General features: G+C 40.4%; 1 pseudogene; it reads left to right on the top strand.

The window, feature by feature from the left end:
- Window positions 1-3552: 3552 nt before the first annotated feature.
- Window positions 3553-18618, top strand: LOC122655155 (annotated as a pseudogene).
- The last annotated feature ends 5916 nt before the right edge of the window (window positions 18619-24534 follow it).

Below are 24534 nucleotides of genomic sequence, written 5' to 3'. Positions count from 1 at the left end.
TTATTAAAGGAAGGAGTGGAAAAAGACGTGGGCATTGAGAATGTTGTCCAGATTGTAACAGACAATGGAAGCAACTTCAAGCTGGCCGGTGAGAAGATGATGAACAACAGTAAGTACTGGCTCTTCTGGATTCCTGGTGCAGTCCATTGCATTGACTTAATGCTAAAGGATATGCGAAAGTTAAAGTTGGTGAAGACTGTGGTTGAAAGTGCAAGACAAGTCACCAATTTTGTATACAACCACTCCTATGCACTCAATCTACTGAGGGAAAAATATGGGGGTGACAAGTTAGGCCTAGCATCATAAGATTTGCCACCAACTATATTGCCCTAAAAAGCATTGAGACAAAGAAGGTCGGGCTAAGAAGTATGTTTGTTTCTGAGGAGTGGTTTGGGTGGAAGGGTTCCAAGATTGCAACTGGGAGGGAAGCACAAGCAACCATGTCAATCTGAGGACTTCTGGTCAAAACTAAGCAAAGTGGTGAAAGTTTTGGAGCCAGTAGTTAAAGTTCTACATATTGCTGACTCCGCTTTCAAGGGCCTAACCATGCCAGTCCTATATGCTGCAATGGACTTGATGAAAGATAGTGTCTACAGTGTGGCTCCTCGCAGTAGCAAATACTTATTAGATATCATCAATGCTCGCTGGGAGAATCAACTTATGCATCCACTGCATAAGGTTGGTGAGTAAATTTGTTTTATGTAACTAATTCATAGTATTAATATTTACTAATTACCTATGTATTTGACAATATCTCTATTCTATATATCAAATTTCAGCATACTACTTGAACCCTAAGTATCAATATAACAATAGGCTTGGATTGGAAACTCAACTTATTGATGCTGTGAAACAAGTAGTGAAGAAGTTGGAGCCAGATGGTGTACTACAAGCAATTTGCAACAATGAGGTGAGTCTTACAATTTATTTGGAAACTCAACTTATTGATGCTTTCAAACAAGTAGTGAAGAAGTACTTATAACTTTCCACATGGGTGTAGATCAAGATATTTAGGGATGCATTGGGAAGTTTTGGAACTGATGCTGCGATAAAAGGCAGAGCATGCGGTGATGCTGGTAATTCTTTTAAGTTTTAAATTACATATGTATTGAAATTTGAAGTTGAAACAACATTTGACACGTCTTTTTTGTTGTAAACTTGTAATGCAGCTGAATGGTGGGTGTTGTATGGGGAATCGGCTAAGAACTTAAGAAGAATAACAATCAAAGTCTTTGCCCAAACATGTTCCGCATCTGGCTGTGAGAGGAACTGGAGTACCTTTGCACTCATCCACTCCAAGAGGCGCAACAGATTGGGGTTTCAACTTTTATCTGACATGGTGTATGTGTACTACAACTTGAGGCTGAAACTGCAATACATACGCATGGGACATGAGGGACAGAGGGGCACTATTGATCTCACTGACATCTTTCAAGTTGACTCAGACGATGAGGACCCTATTGTGGATTGGGTGAGGGATAGAGGTGAGCCAGTGTTGGATCAGGAGGGAGGTAGGCCCGACCCCGTGATAGCTTCTGAGATTAGTGCTGATGTGGATGAATATATGGCTGACGAGGGTCAGATACATGCACGGGAAGCCTCACCCATACCATTCCAGCCCACTGGTAGCAATGCTGCTGATGATGAAGACTGGTCTAGGTCCTCAGATGATGATGCTGGTGGTGATGATGATGCTGGTGCTGGTGATGGTGATGGTGGTGGTGGTGGTGATGGTGATGGTGGTGGTGGTAGTGGTGGTGAAGGTTTTGATGGCATGCGAGAGCGTTATGTGGTAGGCCAGGATACGATGCCTGTAGAGCCAATCCGATTCACTGGAAAGACACAATTTGATCATGCCACACAAGATACGGACCACAGAGCATGTGCCCCCACACCCCCACCCTCAGGACGCCCCCTACAACCATACAGCAGGAAGCGTAGGGGTCGACAAACACAATTGCAATCTGATTACATGGACATTGATGACCTATCTAGCTCTGTTGGCGGTTTGAGTATGGGTGATAGGGAGGGAGGACCAACTGGGCATTGGCGTGCCCCATCTTTTGACGCACATATCACTCCATTGTCATCGGATTATAGTGCATCACAACCTTACGGTGGATATAGATATGGATCATATGGGCAGTTTAGTGGGGTAGGGGACTATGACTACCAGTCCCAGTCCCAGGGACATACTGGGTCATCTTTTGTAGATGACATTGCATATCCTAGCGGACCTAGCTTCCAACCTCACCAGCCATACATGCAGCCAGTGCCAATGCCTCTTCTGCCAGCGCCGACATCATATCACACTGGATTACCTTCTTCACAGGCTGGATCGATTGGTGACTCTAGCATATATCCTAGGATAGGTTACCTATAGTATGTTGACTCCATTTACATGACACTTGTGGATGACTACACTCGTTTCTTCTTCGATTCTATACCGTGGTCCACATATGTCCTTCAAACAGAAAACAATGGACGTCGACTCCAACGGGCCATGAGTGGGATTGATCCAGGGAGGCACAACAACTATTATTAGCACTTGTAAGTTGTAACTTGTAAGTTGTAAGTTGTGATTTCACTGAATTGTGAACTTGTGAGTTGTGACTGACACTTTGTGTATTGCCTTTAAGGCTTTAAGCATTTGAGTTATTTGAGTTTTGACTTTTGAGTTATTGACTATTAATCTATTATGGAGTTTATGAGAATATGATTTATGAATTATGTCTTATAAGTTTTAATTAGTTTGTTTACATTTCTTTTATGTCTTTAATTGCCTAATCAATGTGTATTTAACTATTTATACATTAAAGTCGGCGACTATATGTCAATCAAGGGTGCAAGCCCAAAACACCAATTTGAATTCATGTTTTTGCAATTTTATGGTTTAAATGTATTTATTTAGCTTAAATAAGGGTGCTCATGAAGTTTCAGGCCTAGATATGGCCAAATACTCCCCGAGATGGATCCCCGAAATATTACAGAAAAAATGCAATATTTTGGGCATATTTTGCGATATTTCGGATATCTCGGTAGGCCCGAGATACCGATATATCGCGAAATATTAAACCTTGAGTTGAAGTAACATTTGGTTGTATTTGACTTTTGATGGGTTCTTTGAATTATGTTGTGTGAAGGACAAACACTTGGTTGTGGTTTCTTCATGTGACACTATGGTATGAGTTTTAAATGTGAAACCTTTCATCTTGCTGAATCTTTTTCATGCTAAACCTTCGAATTATGTTGTGTGAATGGCAAACCTTTGATCCCCATGAATTTAATTGGGCATTTGTGATCCCTTACTGAATATTGGAGTGAATATCGTTCCTCAATTCATTGATAGTCCCAAAAGGGATATAAATACATGGCATACAATTATGTTTAAACAAGGTAACCCAATATTGGGTGATGTAGAGAATATACAAGAATATTGAATGACTGAAATAGAATGTGTAATCCATATGTGGTGCCCAACCGATTGTGTTACCATAGGTGACTTGATCCATATCACATGTGATAATAATCCGAGAAAGACAGGTGTATCGGCTCTAGTGATCTTTCTCTCAATACACCCCTCAAGGTGGAGAATCAGGTAACCGAATCTTCAGCTTGTCCCTCAATGTCTCAAACTTGGAATGCGCCAGTGGTTTTGTTAAAGTGTCCGCCAGTTGATCATGTGATGAGATGAACTGGACCTGTAACTAATTTTTGGCTACTCGATCGCGAACGAAGTGGAAGTCTACCTCTACATGTTTGGTACGTGCATGGAATACAGGATTGGCAGAAAGATAAGTCGCCCCGAGATTGTCACACCAAAGGATCGGTGGGCCAGACAATGGATGGCCGAGTTCAAGAAGAAGGGATTCAAGCCATACAAGTTCAGCTGATGCATCAGCAAGTGCCTTGTACTTCGCCTCAGTTGAGGACCGGGCCACAGTGCGTTGTTTTCGGGAGACCCAAGAAATGAGGTTCGATCCAAGAAAAATCATGAAACCCCCAGTGGACTTGCGATCAGACCCATCTCCAGCCTAATCTGCATCCGTGAAGGCTTGGAGAGAGTGTGAGGGAGCGCGTTCAAGGAGGAGGCCAGTTGATTGTGTGCTCTTTAGATAACGAATAATCCGCTTATTTAATTGCCAATGTTCCTCTGTTGGGGAATGCATGAACTAGCAGGCGCGATTAACTGCAAGAGACACATCTGGACGTGCCAGTGTAACATATTGTAAGGCACCCACCACTGAACGATACTTGGTGGGATCGGGCAGTGGTGCACCCCTTGAATCAGATAACTTTATTGTGGTGGCCATGGGGGTCCTAACAAGTTTGCAATCGACCATTCCTGTTCGCTGAAGTAGATCTGAAATGTAACATGATTGGGACAGTAAGATGCCATTGGGGTGCCGTTTGACCTTAATATCAGGAAAAAATGGTGATCCCCAAGGTCCTTGATTGAAAACTCACTGGAGAACCGCTGTAGGAGAGAATGAATCATAGAGGGGTTGCTGCCCGTGACAATGATGTCATCTACATAAATGAGGATATAGCAAATATGAGCCCTAGAATGGCGAATAAAGAGGGACGTGTCAGTCTTGGATCCAGTAAAACTCAAACTAATAAAAAATTCAGAGAGGCGATGAAACCAAGCCCGTGGAGCTTGTTTGAGCCCATATAGAGATCGATGAAGCTTGCAAACATAATCTGGATAGGATGGGTCAACAAAGCCCTGTGGTTGGGTTATGTACACTTCTTCATCCAGCGAACCATGAAGAAAAGCATTTTGTACGTCCAACTATCTGATTGGCCAATCTTGGGAGATTGCAATTGATAAAATACATCGAATGGTTGTGGGTTTGACAACTGGACTGAACGTCTCACTGTAATCCAACCCATGCTGTTGGTGAAATCCTTTTGCCACCAGACGCGCCTTGTAGCGCTCAAGGGAGCCATCAACCTACTTTTAATTTTGTAGACCCGTTTATAACCAATGAGGTTCATGCCACCAGTGTGTGGAACAAGAGACCATATACCGTTTCTGAGTAAGGCATTAAACTCTTTTGCCATTGCTGCCTGCCACTCAGGGACCTTATTAGCCTGCGAAAAACAAGATGGCTCAGTAATAACTGCATTAGAAGTGTGCGCCTGGGGCTGGTTGTGGTGGGATCTAAGCCTCATAGGGTGCAATGAAGGGGCTGGTGGTGGGTTTGGTTGTGGTGTTGGGATTTGGTTGGGCTGAACCTGGGGTGGTGGAGATATGGTTGGGTCAATCTGTGGTTGATAAAGTTCACTAATGGGGCAGGTTCTCAATGGAGGAGAGGGTGGTGAGGTAGATGGGTCGGGGCTAGGAATGGGTATACCCGTAGGGGTTTGGATCGGGTGGGTATGGGTCACGGGTGTGGGTGAGTGCATAGGTGAGGGCGTAATGGGTGTGCCCATAGGAGTGATCTGCATGGGTAATGGTAACGGTGCACGTGGTGGTGAGAGAGAGGATGATGCCCAAGGGACTGATGGGCTGGGTGGTAGGGAAATAGGAGACGATGGTAACGTACCCGAGAAGGGAAAGGAGTGCTCATCGAATCGAACATGACGAGCAATTATTAGTTTGTGAGTCTGCAAAGCAAGACATCTATAACCCATGTGTGAAGGGCTGTAACCAAGGAAAACGCATGCAGTGGAGCGGTAATCCATCTTGTGACGGTTGAATGGCCGTAAATAGGGAAAGCACAGGCAGCCAAGGACTTTTAGAAAACCATAATCCGGTGTTTTGTGAAATACCAATTGAAAAGGGAAGATAACAAGAGACATAGGAGGGCATTCTGTTAATTAGAAACACAGCAGTTTCAAAAGCAAAGTGCCAATATTTCTGTGGCACAGACCCATGAGCAAGAAGGGTGAGACCTGTCTCAATAATATGGCGATGACGTCTCTCAACAACATCTTGTTTCTCATGGGTATGTGGCGTAGAAAGACGGTGGGTGATTCCAAGTTTTGAAAATTAGGTGGGAAGAGACCTAAATTCGCCACCCCAATCAGATTGCAAGGCTTTGATTTTTCTACCAAATAATCTTTCAACTAAAGCTTGAAATTGTGGAAAAATGACAAACACATCAGATTTACTGATTAATGGATAAAACCATATGAACTTTGTATTGTCATCCACAAATATCACATAATAACGATGATTAGAAATAAAGGGAGTGGGCGAAGGCCCCCAAACATCAGTAAAAATTAAGTCCAAAGGAAACATGCTTGTACTACTAGAAACAGAAAGAGAAAGGCGTCTGCCTTTGCCAAGTTGACAAGCCTTACACAGAGAATGTAAACGATTACTGGTAAATGGTAAATCATTAATACGAAGCATATGTTTAAGAAAACATTCATTCAGATGCCCAAGACGATGATGCCAGAGATGAAATGAACTACGAACAGCTGAACGCGTAGTTGGGGATGGGGAGAAATGGAGCTCATATAGGCCATCCTTACTCGGTCCGGAAAGCAGTGTTGCCTTGGTTACCTGATCCTTCACAAGAAAATGGGAAGGGTGAAACTCAAAGAAAGCATTATTGTCTTTAGAAAATTTTTGCACAAATAAAAGAGATTTGGAGAGGGAGGGAACATGTAGAATATTGTGTAAATAAAAAGAACGAGATGACAAGGAAGGAATGGAGGAAAAACCAATGTGAGAGATCCGTAAACCCTTACCATTACTCACATGCAATTGATCCATACCAGTGTATTCGTCATACTGAGAGAGAGCCTGAAGATCCGGAGTTACATGGTGAGAGGCACCAGTGTCAGGGTACCAAGGTAAGGCAGTAGATGGGTGAGGTGTGGGTAAAAGTGGTGGGTTAGATTGAGGGTAAGAGGGGAAATGGGATGTCGGGTTTGGGCATGTGTGGTGAGTGGATGGGGTAGCTGTGGTGGGGTAGCTGTGGTGGGAAAAGGGTAGGATGAAGTGTTAGGGAAGCCAGTCTGTGGTCGATAGAAGCACCTATCTGTGGAGTGATTGGTGCGCCTGCAGATGGAGCACCAAAACCGGCCATATCCTGTAGGGGGTCCACGGCCTCCACAGCCCCACTGGCCTCCACGGCCACCACGGTTTGGTGGAGAAGAGCCGGAGGTACTGGAGGAGGAGCGTTGAACATTATTTGCAGTAATCTGAGTAGTAGGGGCAATAGCATCTGTGATTGCAAGCTTCTTCAGAGAGGAGCCATGAAGGAATTCGTGGCTCAATAGTATGGCATGCAGGTCATCATAACCGATCGGATTGGTTCGTGTGAGAAGAGAAGACACCATGGATTTAAACTAGGGCTTCAGTCCACGATAGATATGAAGGTTGAAAGCTCCAAGACAAAGAGGGTGACCCACAGCAGATAGTTCATCTGCAATATATTTGGCACACTACAAGAAGAGGGACATAGATTCATCGGACTTCTGTTCAAGATCAGTCAAAGCCATATTCAAGGACATCAAACGACTCTCAAAGGGAGAGGAGAAAGCAGTCGTCAAAGTGGTCCAGATTTCACGGCTGGTTCGTTTGCCAACAACCAGCAGAAAGACTTCCTCGGACAGAGAAGAGACAAGCATACTGCGGATAAGGGAGTCTTGACGTCGCCAAGCCACAGCCTGTGGATCCATCGATGTGGCCAAATAAATTCTGCTCGTCTAGAAACGGTTCTACTTGTGTTTGCCAAAAATTAAATTTTTGGATGTGAGTTTTAAAGAGATATAATGGTGAGCATGATTTAAAGGAGGGGAGATGGATGGAGAAAGAGGGAGAGGGGCAGGTGATTCATGTGTAGCATCAAAGGAGCTGCCATCGGCTGCAGTACTATGTCCATCGGCCATGGCAAGAGTGAATAGAAAAAAAAGATTGAAGATTGATTCAAGGCTTGCTCGGTGGAGCTTTTGTGGCTCTGGATACCATATTGGAGTGAATATCGTTCCTCAATTCATTGATAGATCCCAAAAGGGATATAAATACATAGCATACAATTATGTTTAAACAAAGTAACCCAATATTGGGTGATGTAGAGAATATACAAGAATATTGAATGACTAAAATAGAATATGTGTAATCCATATGTGTTGCCCAACCGATTGTGTTACCATAGGTGACTTGATCCATATCACATGTGATAATAATCTGAGAAAGATAGGTGTATCGGCTCTAGTGGTCTTTCTCTCAATACTGAAGATGGTCTTATACATGTTATTCAAATTAAATTGATCCATTTGTGAAACCTTTGAACATAATGCAAAAACAAAAAACTATTTCATTGATATTAGGCTTTCAACACAATGCTTCCCCATTTTAAGTTTTAGCTTTTGCCAAGTTCATCCAAACAAATATAGATTATTCACAACTATCAGCCCTATTCCAATATGGCCCATCAAAGTAATTTTATTCATCACTCCCTCATCTCTTCTTTCATCTTTTGCAACTCTTATTTCACCTCCAATTGTGTATTGTCTCTAGTCAGAGTAAATCCACTTGGTGCATCCACGGGATCACACCCGGAGAAGAATCCACATCCTCCTTTTGGATACTTTGGGTAGCAATAGTAGAGTTTGTTTGTATTCTGGCGAGACTCTGAAATTCTCACTGCTGCCCTTTTTTGACATTGACATTGACTTAAGTTGTGATACATCAATGGACCTAGAGAGCTGGTGCTATTATTGACACTGTTTTTTTTTTTTGGTAAATATTGACACTGTTTGATGACATAGTTGATCTGTAACATAAACATGATAACAAATTAGTACCAAAAAGTGTTATATTATTTCTAAGAACTCTAAGAACCAACTCTAAATTTATAGGTAAATCATTTCTCTTCAGTTACCCATACCCATAGTCTCCTAAAATTTTCAGAGACCCTCTAACCTTTGATAGAGGCCATTTGAGTTCTCCATAGCTTAGGAACTAGACTAGCCCTAACCCAGTCGGTCAATCAACTGGTTAGCCAAGCTATGTAAGTCAAGTCTTAGAACATTGGTTACAACATCACATTATCTTCCACTTTAAATCTCTCAATGCCAAACACCAAGGCATGCACAGATAGACCCAAAAAATGAAATTCAGGGCTAATAAAGTGAAATTTCAAACACCAAGGCATGCGCAAGTGTACGGCAAATTTAAGCCCTGGAACTGTATTTGGTTTTACAAATGCAATGCCCAAAGAGAGAGTAGATGGAAGGAGTTGCAGGTATTCAACAGAGAAGATAAAGAAGAAAAAACGAATAACAGAGAAGAGAAGAGAAGAGAGAGAGAGAGAGTAGATGAAAGGAGTTGTATGATTACGTAGTTGCAGCTAAGGGTGTCAAAATGTAACCAAACCGAATACTGAATCCAAAATCGAATCGAATTGAACCAGACCGAATTGATTTGGTTCGGATTCGGATCAACCAAGCAAGTTTTAATTCGGTTCTGTTCGGATACTGTTTCGATGTATGAACCGTCAGTTCTAACCGAAACCGAACCACAATCCCTAGTTTTTTTAGTTTTACAACTTTACATTTGACAGTTGACCCTTAGGCTTTAGGCATTAATGCTTTATTCCTTCATTCCTTTGTTGCAGGAGACTCTTTACATTCCAAAGCTCCAAGTTCCAATCTTTTATAATTTTTAAAAAGTTTTACTATCCCTACTCTCTACGGCTCTTCGTCTCTCCCAAGTCCCAAGTTCCAAGTTCCAACATTTATAATTTTTGAATTAAATGGATTTTCAAACTGTGCATTTAATGTAAGGCCCAAAAATACAAGATGGGCATTTGTAGGACTTTTAGTAGCAGATGTTGCTGGGAATTTAAAGCCAAATAGTAGAATCGTTTAGCAAACCGAATCGGAACCGAGCTGTATAACCAAATTAAAACCGTATCAAGACCCGAATTGGTACCGTATTCTATAACCAAATTGAAACTGTAATCGAATCGAACCGAGCAGGTTTGGATTTAGATTTTATTCTAAAACTGAGGTGGTTCTCAATTCGAATTTGGATCACACTATCACTTGATGGAACTGAACTGAAACCGAACTGAATGATCGAACCAAATCGATTGACACCCTTAGTTGCAGCTGAGCTAGGTCTTCAACGAATAACTTGCAGATCTTCAAAGCTTCAAGTTTGATTCAGCAGATCGGTCTTCAAAGCTTCAGCCTTAAGGTATTTGACGGTAAAATAAAGGGGTTTTAAATAACTGGGATCGACATAGGTTTAGGGTTAAAAGTGTCTTTTATTTATTTATTTATTTATTTTAAGTTTTAAGTTAACACCGTTAGTTCCGTGGGTGCAGTTGTAGTATTTCCATATCCAAATTAATCGTGGGGGTGATCTGATATTAAGGTAAGTTCCAGAGGTGGTACAAGAAATTTTCCCTTATATAAAACAAACGAAGATATTTATGTGATAGGAGTCCTTTGGTTGATTGCTTGGTTAAAGTCTTATGTGATAAGTCCTTATTGCCACCAATTAATTATTGAGAATAAAGAAAGAGTTAGCTATTGGTGAGCAATATAACCTTGGAAAAAAAAAAAAATTGGTGAGAGACGAAAAAACCATTCAGATTAAACCAAAGAGATATATACAGAATTTTTGGCTTGCGCATGTCTAGCTAAGTTAAGCGCAATACTCAAACAAAACTCATCCGTTATCAGAGCATATGATATATCAGGACCTTTACTACTAATGTATATTTAGTCTTTAATAAGATACCAAGGCCAAGGAGTACGAGTTGGATCGAGATGGAAGAACATCAGTGATCGATCGGTTGGAGCACCATATTTCTTTTATCTTCAAACCTATGTTGAGAGCATGGTCAAGACCCATCCTAATACTATAAAGTTCTGGTTCCAAAACAGAAGAAGTTGTAATATATCCTGCAGCTAAGAACAAAAATCTCCCATCTAACAAAAAAATATATGACCAGCCGGCCAGATTTACTCTTGGAATCTGGGAACCTGCACAAATTAAAACAAGATGTTTAAGACTTGGAAGAGAAGACCAACTAGAGATAGTGCACAACACATCAGAACCTGTTGTTACATAATGGGAAGAAATAGGTGGGGGAAAAATATCCAGATCTGCGATAACGGGTGACCTATTTAAGAACCCAACTGGTATCAGGTTTAACAAAGTCAATAACAACTTTGTTTCTAACGGTCCAAATAAAATAACAAGTAATAATGAAAACCTCAAAAAAACCAAATGATAGAGGACTTGTCTAACTTAGGCAGAGATCTTTCAAGGAAGTTTTGACCATGAACTCGGTTCTTAATCTCAAGGACCCGGCGACCCAGATGTGTTTGACCCAATCACAAGATAGAAACTTCATGAAATTACCAAAAACACAAAAATATTCAAAGCTCATGGACACATGGCAAAGAAAGATACAGAGATTACTCAGAAATATCACAAAATAAACGAAGGTAGTTTGGTTTCTTAATCATTGACTTCACAAATCTGTGCTGGACCAAATTCCACCCACACGTTTCCCTCCTTCAGATCAGCTAATAATAGTATCGGTTTACCATTTCTCCACTTGGCCTCCCTTATACCGTTGATGGCTCCTTCAAGTTTCTATTTTCAGGATCTCCATAACCCTCTCCTCCTGGAGCCACCTATAAATGGAAAACTCAAGTTCATTGGCAATCCGTGACCGTCTCTGCCTCTCTCCATTCCATGCCATCCATCAGATAGGCAGAAACCCATCCCTCCTTGGAAAGGTAAAGAAGGCCTCTTATAGATAGATCCATCTCCATCTTCTCTTAATTAAGAATCTCTCTCTCTCTTTCTCTCCTCCACCAGAGATCGATAATTAAGGAAGGGAAGAAGAAGAGAAATTTTAAATCAATGGCAAGGGTCGGCGTTAGGTATTATCAGTACTCCTGGATGGAGGTTGCTCCAGCCCTTGTGATCTCTCCTCAGAAATCTTCAAACTCTCCTACATTAGAAACCATAGCTGAGGAAGGTGCAGAAGATTACGATGATGATGACTCTTAATCAACCTCTCTTCATCTTTTACCTCTTTTTTGCCGCCTCATCCATCGATCTTCTTCTTTTTGGTTGGAAGCTTAATTGGATAATTTTGGAGTTGATATCTACGATATGATGCCAGTGCTTTACAAGAAAGCAGGGTTTTGCCTCTACTAAATCTTAGCTTTAATTAGTAGTTCTAATTCTCCATTTTGTCCTTTAATTTGGTTTTGATCGAATGTAAACTAATTAATTTTACCCACTTAGCTAGCCTGAGTTATTGTAAAAAAATTTCCATTATAAGTATACCTAGTTTTGCTATATGGAAGAGTAATGTTGCAAATCGATATAATGCCCCCCCCCCCCCCCTTCCAATCCCACTATAGTCTCATGCGCCCTTCTGTTTTTTTTTTTTTTTTTTTTGCGCGGGGGAGAGTGTGTCACCCACACTCAGACACAGCGGAGGATGAAATAACCACTCTACTCTCATAAAAGATGAAAATTTCACCCCCACGATGCCAATGCGTTCTTTCTTTAGCCCTCCACACACATAAGGTCACTCTCCCCACAGACTACACCAACCCTAATTTTCTACTAAAGTTTTACACTTTTGGTCCTAATTCTTGTTTGTAAGATTAACTCTATCAGGCATACACAACTTTTGGCTTTAGTGCTTTACCGAAAGCCTCAGGCCCTCAAATGTGATGTAGGCTAATGGTGTAATATATTTGGGATTGGAACCGAGAACTGTCTCAAAATAGGACCCCCAACTAAAACCTGAAACCAATTAATAAATGGGACTGGGTCAATTCTGGGATGAGTTTCAATTCCGAATGATTCCAAAATAGAAAGACACAATTAAGAACTGACTGGAATCAGAACCATCAAGATCAGTTAAACGCCATATATAATAAGGTTAAGTAGTATGGATTTTCGTGATTTAGGATGTTGACTTGGATATGGAAGATGTTTATTATTGGTAATTTGGAAGGGTGGAACTTTAGATTTATTTTATGCTCATGAATGGAGTTTTCCTCTTCAAGTATTTGGTATGTATGCATGAATGAATCCTCAAGTGTTTGTCTATTTAGGAGATATTTTTTTAAGGACAAAGTTTTCCTCCACCTATAGAGGATGGTTCACCCACTATCCTAGGATTTTAATATGTTTCAAAATACCCTCCTAGTACTCAGTCCTGTCCTCTCTCACCCTTCAGTGAATGGGATTGTGGCCTCGTGGGTCGAGGAAAACTTAGTCTTTTTTTTTTTTTTTTTTTTTAAATAACTAAGAATGTATTTTGGAATTTTGGACATTGTAACATGCCAAAACATTTAGGAATCAGAATCAGATCATCCCATTAATAATCAGTAATATATGGATCCTAGGTTTGGAACCATTTAGCTAGACAAAACGCTTCTAAGAATGGCCTCTTAGAACTAGAACCGAAAAAAACCCATTTCCATTACCCGGTTACCAAAATCGTTCCAATTTAACCTGCAAGTTGACTAACTCTTGGCTTAACTTAAAGCCTTAAAGGTCATTTTGTTGTGCATCTGATCCATTGGTACTCCTTGGGTGATTTATATTAGTTTTTATGGGCTTAATTAATTATACCTTAAACCTATTTGTGTGGGTCCATGAGCATAAAACCCGGTTTGGGACCACTTTAAGGTTAATGAGGGTATTCTAATCATTTTTAATGTGGGGGGTGGATATGGATTAGAGTTTTCTGTTATAAATACACGGTTGGAGTCCTTGCAGTCTTTTGATCTCATTCTCTATTTTTCCCACCAAGAATTTGAAAGGTGCAAGTGGGACAAGAAGATTGTGGAAGATCCGAACCAAGGTTTTGTTCATGTTCATTTTGCGAAAGTTGAACGAGGTCTTCTCCAACATACCAAGGTGCAAGGTACACATCGTTTCTCCCATATTCTTATTCAATGGTGTTCTAGTATACTTTATGAAACTTGTTTAGGATTTTACAAAAGCCCAAGGTTTTTCGAGCAATTTAACCTGCAAGTCGATTTAACTCACTCTTGGCTTTTGTAAGAAAATAAAAGAAGCAATGGTAATATTAAAAAGGAGAAACAGAATTGGAACTCCACTCGGTTTATGAGGTTTGTACTTCTTAGTAGCTATGAATTGTATTGTATATGACTTATTTCCATGACTAACTGAAATTTAAAGGGATCCTACAATATAGCCACATTTCAATCATGTGGACTAGGGGTATCAATCAGTCGGGTTCTATCATGTGGACTAGGGGTATCAATCAGTCGGGCTCGGTGGGGCCTAGCTAGGCCTCACGGTGCTTAAAGCTTACACCGTGACTACTTGTTTATATAATCAAGCCGGGTCTGGATGGGCTTGGCCGGAATTGGGCTATAATCGGATCTTAACTAGGCCTTAATTAGACTGTGGGCATGTTTAACTCTAAACGGGCCTTAACTGGGCTCTAAACGGTGCAGCCACAGATTCATCGGAATGTTATTTCTCCATCAGAAAAAATAAAAAATAAAAAACACAACCGATGTGAACAAGAGTAGCAAGTTATTTTCAGAATCACTACCCATGCATGAAATTAGATGTAGAGCACCCGAGTTCATTACTCATGGAGTTTTGTATGGAATTTAATGTAACTGTGGCCTAGTGGCCTAGTCCTGTTTAAAAATATCCAACTATTGTAGCCTTTCCATTAATCAAGAAATCTAAATCAGCATCAGTGGTAGTTTTTTAAAGAGATTTTATTTTATGAGTTGTACTTAACCCAGGAGCATTCATAGCTGCTTTCTCATGCATTATTTTCAAATTCAAAACTTTTTCCTACCAGAGATTAACACAGAACTTTACCAATAATTTTTTTTGTGTATTTTAAAATTATAAGTTTAAATTTTTAATCTTGATAACAGAAACCAAAATCAAATGCTTCTAGCGTCCTAATGGGTCAGGCTTAGAAGATCGGGCTTCGATCGAGGTAGTATTCGGTTGGTCCGGTCAGGTGCCCAACGGGCTAGGACCCCACATTGGGACCGCCCGGTTACTAAACCAGTCGGGTCGGGCCTAGAATTGACACTCCTAATGTGGACTACTCAATGGGTCATTCTAATGGTTGAATAGAATGGACTTCTCTGGATTTGTGCCAAATTTGTTGGTCTATCTCAATTATATTGTCACTATGATGATTTTTCTTTGTTACATCTTAAGGAGAACAACATAGGACCTCTTTTGAAATACCTTTTTGGGATTTAACTCAAAATCTTAGGCTATTAATTAGGTGAATATAATATAATGATATATGCAGACACATCCAAGGTCCCAGATAACCAATGTGAGATTATAACTTTATAATTCTCAACATCTAAAAAATAATGTGATAACATGTGCACAAAATTGGATACAATAAATTAATAATACAACGTAATAGGAAAGTAAAGCAATTGGATCCCCACCCCTACATAAGTTAAGTCAACAGTGATGGCTCTAAATGTGCATTACTCCTCTAATTACGCCATTTTGATCATAGGTAGGATCTCTTGGTTTGGTCATCCATACTCTAAACAAAAATCAGAAAATTTAAATAAGAGTAAATTACACCTCAGGTGCCCAATTTTTATGAAAATGTTGTTTTAGGTACCAAATTTTTGAAAACTGATGTTTGGGGTGCCTCTTTCTCTAAAATGATCTAAATTTCCAAATTTATCCCTCTCAACCCCCCCCCCCCCCCCCCCTTACCTTCATCTTCCAACCACTGCCGCCATTACCATCGCCTCAACCCCTACAACCTCGACCCTCCTGCGCCACCCCATCCCACCCCACCACACCATACCATGTTCCCTACCCCATCTCTTCGCCAAGCGAACCCCCCACCCCACCCCTGCTCTGAGAGAAGCAGCCATAGAAGCACGAAAAATTTTAAATTTCTATATTGAACCTAAACCAAACCAAATAACCATACTGATTGATAGCCTTACTGTGCCTCACATCCAATCTCCCATCCTAATGGGCTAATCTAATATGGTCCATACAAAGGGGTGGAATTAAGTCGAGATCAGCTGAACTAACTACAGACACCAATCATAGGATGTACGTAGGACACCATGGGTTCATTAAGGTGTGGTTTCTAGATGCTTCCATTAACTTCTTCAATCAAGTTAATGATAGATGGATTACTAACTGATTCAGCTCGATTCTGATACGATCCTAATCTGCTGTACCTATTTGAGTCTTCTCCGTGATGATTGTTATCAAGGTACGCTTGGACAAATGTGTTGCGTCTGGAAACCTCGACCTGGTCTGCTCACAAACGAACCTGCAAAAACCAAGTTAGCACAAGAGAGCCGGTGTGACTCCAACTGAGGACTCTCCGATGCTCAAGTTAGGTCTCCCCATTAGCAGCAATTCAATTCAGTATGTATCGATCCCTTGTGGAGGAGAGTCTTCGTATAACAAGAGTTCGGCCTCCCCGGGGAGACTTCTCAACAAAGTTATATTAGGAATGGGACTCTTGCTTGGGCAAGAATCCCTATTTGGATGGGAGACTACTACGTGGATGTCTAACTACCTAATTTGCTGATTCAGCTTATCCCGAGAATATAGGGATTTACTGACGTGGCTCCGCACTTCACATGAGTAATGGTTATCGCTTTGGTTGATGACTCGGTTTAGTATGTCCGACCACTAGGCCTCGGATGCCTTGGTGATCCTCGGGTGTGACCATGGTCAGAGTCTTGCGACTGAGCTATCTGATCTCATCTTTATCACTGAGTGTAAAGGGGGTTTTGTCCGACAACCGAGCCTACCAGGCTTGTCCCGAAGTTTGAGTGTACAAGACTCAGCTTGGTTCCCGAGTGTGCAGGACTCGGCCTGACATGCTTGGCTTGGTATCCGAGTCTAAAGGACTTGGTATCGCGTTGCCTCATGTCATCCGACTCTGATGGGTCAATCTCATCATGTGGATGTGGCGTTCTTTAGTGAATACACCGACCCTACCTAGTCGGCGTCTGGTTCTCTCTTGGACCGGGCTCCTCCACTCGGTTTTGGATCTGCCACGTGTCATTTTCCAATTGATGGTCATTTTTATGGCTCATCAAAATGGATAAAATGATCCAAGTTTTGACAACCGCTAGCTCAGTTAGTTGGTGGCATGTCAGTTGAGTGCAGGTCCTTAGAAGGTCAAGGGATCGACTCTCCTGGATTGCATATTATGCCAAAAGGCACCCCTCTCTCCCTTCTCTTCCAAAGTTCAAACTCCAGGTATTGGACTCGGGATCGGTCAATCTAGGTTTGGTTCGGTAAAAAATTATCAAAATCCAATTTTTACTGGATCGGGCTTGGATTGGTCAAAAATATTAAAAATCAGTACGGATCGGTCGAAATTTCAAAACTAGGTCAAAATCCCCCAAATATCAGTAAAAAAAAACCCCAAAAAATGGATACTCTCGGATCGGATCAACCAATCCAATCAAGTTGTCCAATCCAGGAAACGATCCAGTAAAACCTAGCTAGATCGGTCTAATCTCGAGATCGCCCTCGGTCAATATCAGCTGATTTGACCTAAGATTATGAACTATGCCCCCTCCCCCATGCATTTGTAGATTATGTTGGCTTTGTCTTAGCCTTACCCCTCTTGTAGTTGGCCTATGGGCCCTTGAGTAGGACAAATTAAAAAAAAAAGTTTGTGACATTGGTGGCATCCACGACCATCAGTTCAGAAGCTTATTTGAGTCCAAGTGTTTTTCGGATTGGAATAAGAAGAAATGGGCACGTGTCAGGAAATGAATGGTTGGAGAGGACCAAAGAAAAACCACGAGGAACTGACCTATCTATTAGTCTAAAACTGTACTCTCCTTCTTCATAATTAGGGACTTCTCACTCTAATCACACTCGCAACTTAGATCAGCAATTCAGCACAGCTCCTAAGCCCAAATACACACACTCTCTCTCTCTCTCTAAAAGCTCGCTCTCTATCTATTCCATTTGGTGAAGAAAGGCATGGAAAAGGAAGTGGATGTAGCAGAGCAAGGTGACTTCTCAGAGAGGGACTACCACGACCCGCCTCCAGCGCCATTGATCGACGCTGAGGAACTAACCAAGTGGTCTTTCTACAGAGCGATCATCGCTGAGTTCACCATGATGGTTCTTTTCCTTTATATTGGAGTCAATACCGTGATTGGGTACAAGAGCCAATCTTACCCGACTAACAACTCAAATCCTTGCAATGTTGTTGGTCTCCTCAACATTGCTTAGGCTTTTAACAACATGATCTTCGTTCTCGTTTACTGCACTGTCTGTATCTCTGGTGAGTTTATTCACTCTTTTGTTATGTGTCTAATAGGGCCCACTCTAGTGTATAAGTGCTAGATTGGGTCAGCCTAGTATGGGATAGGTTAAGGGGCTTAATTTAATGCATTTCATCAGTCGTGAAGCTTTTGACGCCCTTTTAACTCTTCTTTTCTGCAACTGGTGATGGTTGGATGCAGGTGCGCACATAAACCTAGCAATGACGTTTGGCCTTTTTCTAGCAAGGAAGGTGTCGCTGATCCAAGCGGTGATGTAGATGGTTGCACAGTGCCATCTGCTGTGTAGGGCTGGAGAAAGGGTTCCAGAAGTCTCACTACGGAAGGTATAGGGGTGGGGCCTGTTAAATATTTTCCAACAGCGATGTGTGGGCTTGATTAATTATCGGGTCGATCATTGATGGGAATCAAGAAATACAAGGGCTGACGTGGCTTGCTACTTATTTTATTGAGATGGGCCGAACCAGCCTAGCCCATTTTGGAAGTGGGTTAGGGTTTGGGGAGTATTATAAATACTAATGAAGAGGGGTCCCAGCAGTTACTATTCTCTTTTCTTCACAAGAAAGAGAGGTGGACGGGAGTCTAGGAGACTATAGAAGATCCCTATCGCGGTTGTTCAGGTTTCTACACAGACTCGCATTATTCTTCGTGATCTTCATCAACATACGTAGTGAAAGGTACGCTTCTCCTTCATGTTTATTTATTTGCGTCACTATATTCTTGTTATTCATACAGAGATCTAGTATAGAGGTTTTGATGAAACCCATGTTTATCTAACAAGTGGCATCAGAGCCAGACTGTATGGATCTAGAATCAGTGCTAATGGAACGTAAAACATGATTAAAATTGATTTGAATCGTCGTTTTTTATTTTTGGTTGAAAATTTTTTGAGATGGGTAGGGTTTTGGTTGTTCTTGAGTTTCGGACAGAATGTTTTGACCGAAGAAATTCAAAGATTTTTATATGGGTGCGTAGGGCTCATCGAGACGATCACGGTGATATGTGGATCACCACCGGATGTGCCGTCACTTTTCGACGACAACGGCAAGTGGATCTCACTCGCTAGTTTGTTTTTCAAAAAACAAAAAAATTCAAAAGAAACGTGTCAATAACGTTCTACCTTTTTGTTAAACGTGTTTTACCTTAAAAAAATGCAATATTCTTTAAGTAAAGGAATATTCTTTAGAATATTCGTTTCTTGTGGGTTAAATATGACCCAGTTGATAGAACCCAGAACCTAACCTGTTGACTCGGCAACCAACCCACTAAACAAAAAAACTAAACCAAAATGAATCGAGATGGACTAATTCGAGTTAGGTCGGACTCGAACCGAACTGTGGTTTAAACCAAAACGAACCGGGTGCTTATATGGTAGACCCGCCCTTGATGCCTGCTGATGTGGCAGACCCGACCTGAAAACCCAGATTTTGATCCGATGGTTGACCGAAAAAATCGTCGAAATTTGTCATTGACGGTGGTATTTTCCGGTGTTGACCGGCATAGCTGGCATTTATTGAGAATAAATCATTTAAGGGTAATTTACACATACCACCCCTGAGGTTTGACGAAAGGATAATTTTACCCCCCAATTTTGAAAAATTCTGCGTACCCCCTTGAGGTTTGCAAATAGTAACAAATAAACCCATTCCGTCAATTTATGACTAATAGTGTTAAAAATAAGAGGTGAACTGACAAAATTACCCATGCAAAAAAAGGCAAAAAAAAAAAAAAAAAAACCTGCAACTCATCTTCCCCAAATCGATTGGGGAAGATGAGTTGCAGGTTTCAACCTCTGCACAATTTCGTGCTTCTATTCTTGAAATGGGATAGATTCAGATGAACAATCACCCTTGGAACAGTCGAAGATGAGTGGGATGAAGAGAAAAAACGTGCAACTCATTTTTGTGTTTACACTTCTAAAGTGGGGAATTTTGATGTAATAAGAAAAGTTTACAAATCAAAGAAGATCAATCACACTTTCTCACTCTCAGGCTCTCAGCAGTAAAGAACCGAACCATCAGACACGGAATTAATCATTCTTGGAAGAAACAAAAACAAAAAATCTATTTCGTAATTCGTACTCCTAAATTCGTCACTCTTTCGATACAACTCTCCTTATATATCTCTACACTATACAAGAACAGTAAAAAACCAAAAACAAAAACTGATTAAATCCCACCAATCCAATCCAAGGCTACTTCCTTCAAGAATCAGGAACCACCACCGTCTGAATCACGATTCTCGGACTTGACTTACCTGACAAGAAATGCGCCAGCAAGTTTGGGAACCTCACAGGAACCCTTTTCGTCGATGACACTGGAGAAGATGATCCTGCACTACTTGCCTCCTTCTTCTGCTGATTCCCGAGCAATGTCAATGCAAGCCTGATCCACCATATCCAAGAAATCTTTAACTATCTCAAATAGATGAAGCGGAGGAGCATCTTTAGCCTTTGAAGCACCTGATTGGTAATACTCTATTGTCTTCTTCACAAGCTCCATGACCTTTGTTTGCTCCTCTTCCACTACCTTGAGTTCCTCTTCCGCACCTTCTAAGAATTCTTTCATGTCTCTTACAAACCCTCCTCCTTCACGCATGTTGAACCGCCCCAAGAACTGTTGAATCTCACCCACCCGAGTTTTAAGACCTGGGCATACGTTGGCGAAGGAATCATAATCAATTTTAGCAGCTTTCTTGATATTCTTGAACAATCAAACACAAAAATGAGTTGCAGGTTTTTCTCTCTTGATCCCACTCATCTTCGATTGTTCCAAGGGTGATTGTTCATCTGAATCTACCTCATTTCAAGAATAGAAGCAAGAAATTGTGCAGAGGTTGAAACCTGCAACTCATCTTCCCCAATTCCGATTGGGGCAGATGAGTTGCAGGTTTTTTTTTTTCTTTTTTTGCAAGGGTAATTTTGTTAGTTCACATCTTATTTTTAACACTGTTAGTCATGAACTGACGGAATGGGCTTATTTGTTACTGTTTGCAAACCTCAGGGGGGTACGCAGAATTTTTCAAAACTGGGGGGTAAAATTATCCTTTCGTCAAACCTCAGGGGTGGTATGTGTAAATTACCCATAATTTAAAAAAGGGGGAAAGGGGTCTTGGGAACAGAATCAATTGTTTCTGTTCCAGAACTGTTCTAGAATTGTGTTTTTGTTCCCAAAACAGTTTTGAAACACTTTTCTTGTTCTAGAAATTGTTCCAGAATGTTTTTCCTTGTTCTGGAATGCTGGTTTTGTTCTGGAATGTCTTTTTTGATCGGATTCTGCCCTAGGATGCCCCGTTTTGTTCGTATTTTCAAAACCTACGTTTTGGGGTACCCTATTTGAATAATTTTGATGATTTTATGGGACCCATTTTGGACGATTATGCAACTTTGAGCATATTTAGACTATTTTGGATTGACCACTACCACTTTTGACAATGATTGTGCATGTCACAACACATTATGGATTTTTTAATGTGTTATTTCTACTTATATTACTGCAAATCAGGTTGAGAAATTATGAGAGGGTAAAATGGTGATCCACCAAAGTGGCCCATTGAATCCTTTTATGGTTCTGTCAAAGCAGTAGAATAGGTAACATTAGCCCAAAGGTAGTGTTGCCAAAGATTGACGATGTGATATGCACATAGATTAGAAAGGATAATAGTCTAAGGGTTCCAGATGCCCAAAGGTGATGGGATTTTTGAAAATTACTGATCTTTTCACGAAAAGGCAGTATGTCCATCCAAAGATAGTATAATCAAAGTTTTTGGGATGCATGGCCTAAGAGTTTTCTTATCACCCAAAGGTGGAAGAAAATTTCTGAAAGTCACCAACATCTTATAGTATTTGCAGTATGATAAAATCACTATTTGAGGTGCATGACCTAGGGGTTTTCTTATCACCCAAAGGTGGAGGAAAATTTTTGAAAGTTGTTGTCATCTTGCGATATTTGCAGTGTGATAAAGACGTGTGCATTTGACCCCAAAGGGCAAGAATGCAATGTGATGATGATCATTGTTTGTGTTTGCTAGTAGTTTCTATGAGTTGTTTACATTTGCTAGCTGATTTGATATGATCATGTTGTGCTTGGAATGTATATATATCATTTATTTGTTTGCATGAATGATTTTTTCTCCCACAAGATGTCTCTCCCAAGTAATCTTTTGGCATCTATTCATGTTCTTTCTGGGAACAGTTATAAAAGGTAGATAGAGGACCTAGAAATAAACCTGGGACTACTTGAGCTCGATGTGACTCTTCAAGAACCAAAACCTACTGATCTGACGGATGCAAGTACAACTGCTGAGAAAATTAAGATGGAAAAGTGGGTGATAGCTAATTGGAAGTGCTTTCTAGTAATGAAGAAATCCATCCCAGAGTCATTGCATGACAATGTTGAAATGAAAGATACTACCACAGAGTTTCTGAAAAAGATAAAGGCTGTATTTGAAGTATCTCAAAAGGCTGAGAAAGGGGATTTGATGAATCAGATTACATCGACTGGATTTAATGATACTGTGAGTGTCAGAGATTATTTACTGAAGATGGCTTCTACTGCAAATAAGTTGGAGGATCTTGGGATGCCCATAACAGAAGAGCTTTTGGTGCACCTTGCACTTAAATCTCTCCCAGAAGTGTATGCAAATGTAAATTCTTCATAAGCTGCTCAGAGAGATAAGTGGACTATGAAAGAACTAATATCTATTTGAGCACAAGAAAAGGGGAACAAGAAGAAGAAGAATATTGAGAGTGCGACCCTGACTGAGAACAAAGGAGCATCTGGCAACGGAACAAAGATAGGGAATTCGAGATTTTTCAAGAAAGGCAAGTATCATCCATACAATAAGGAAAAGAAGAACGTCAGTGAAATTCAATGCTACTATTGTGATCTGAAGGGACACATGAAAAGAGACTGTATACACGGAAGGCTTGGCTAGAAAAGAAGAATGATGCAGAAGATGACAAAAAGGGGGCATAAAATTTTAGTTGGAGTAGACTATTTTATGTAAAAAAATTTTAGTTTGAATCTCTATTTTTAGACTTCTGTTGGTTAGCTCTGCTTGATTAGTGGGAGTTTCACATTATTTTTATTTGATATGCCTGTTGAGTGGGAGAACTTAGAGGATATAAATTTTGTTTTAATCATAACGCTTCTGCTTGATGTGATGAATAGCATTTGTATGCATGCATATGTTGTTTGATGTGTTGAATGCTATTTTAGCCAAGGATATTCGATTGGTGATAAGTTAAGTCGTTCGGCTATTTCTAGCCATGGATGCTCGATTGGTGATAAGTCAAATCGTTCGATTATCTGCGAATATGACGATGTTCAAAGGTAATCTATAAGTATGACGATGCTCATGGTACGTTCGAGGACCCACAAGGAATGATGACGATATTTATGTGAGCACAAATGTGTACGACATTCCTTGTACAAAATTTATCTCAAAGCGGTTCATATTAGTAAGTCTTTGTTTGGAGCTGACAAAAAGTGGTATACCATATATTGAGGCATATTTTCTGTTGTTGCTCGACATTGATATATTTGCTAATTGGATCAAAGTTTAGTAGCATTATAGTTGTATTGAGATTCCATGGCCACATTTGATAATGATGGTTTTATAACTATCGTGGTTAGTTTTGGTTTTTCCAAAACAAAAAGTCAATGAAGATTGTTAGATTAGAATATTATGATGATGGAAGATGATGATTTTGATGGAAGGTGTTGGCGCCATTACCTATTGGGTTTGCGGTGTTTATGGTACACTTGGCAACAATCCCAATAGATGGAACGGGTATAAACCCGGCAAGGAGTTTCGAAGCAACAATTATGTTATACAAAATGGACAAGTCCGCCTGGGAAAACCACTGGATATCTTCTGGGTCAGACCTTTTGTCAGTACAGCCATTGCCTCTTTTTACCACCAATACATTCTTAGAGCGTCCGCCATTAAAGCTTTTGGCTCCTCCTTCAGAACATCATCTCTCATCTTCACTTCCAATACAAAAATGGACATGCAATAAAATTGGTATATTCAATTCGAATGTTAATTTGCATTATATGCATATATATATATATATATATATATATATATATATATATATATATATATATATATATATATATATATATATATATATACCTTTGTGTTATGTAATTTTTAACGATCATATATACCACATTAATATGTACATTGCATAAGATATTTTCTCATAATGTAAAGTACTTTGTAAATATGTACATATAAGCTTAACTCCTTTTAAAA

Source organism: Telopea speciosissima, chromosome 3 (genome assembly GCF_018873765.1).
Source record: "Telopea speciosissima isolate NSW1024214 ecotype Mountain lineage chromosome 3, Tspe_v1, whole genome shotgun sequence".
Taxonomy (NCBI): Eukaryota; Viridiplantae; Streptophyta; class Magnoliopsida; order Proteales; family Proteaceae; genus Telopea; species Telopea speciosissima.
Note: the sequence above shows the minus strand (reverse complement) of the source record. Positions and strands in the feature narration are given on the sequence as shown.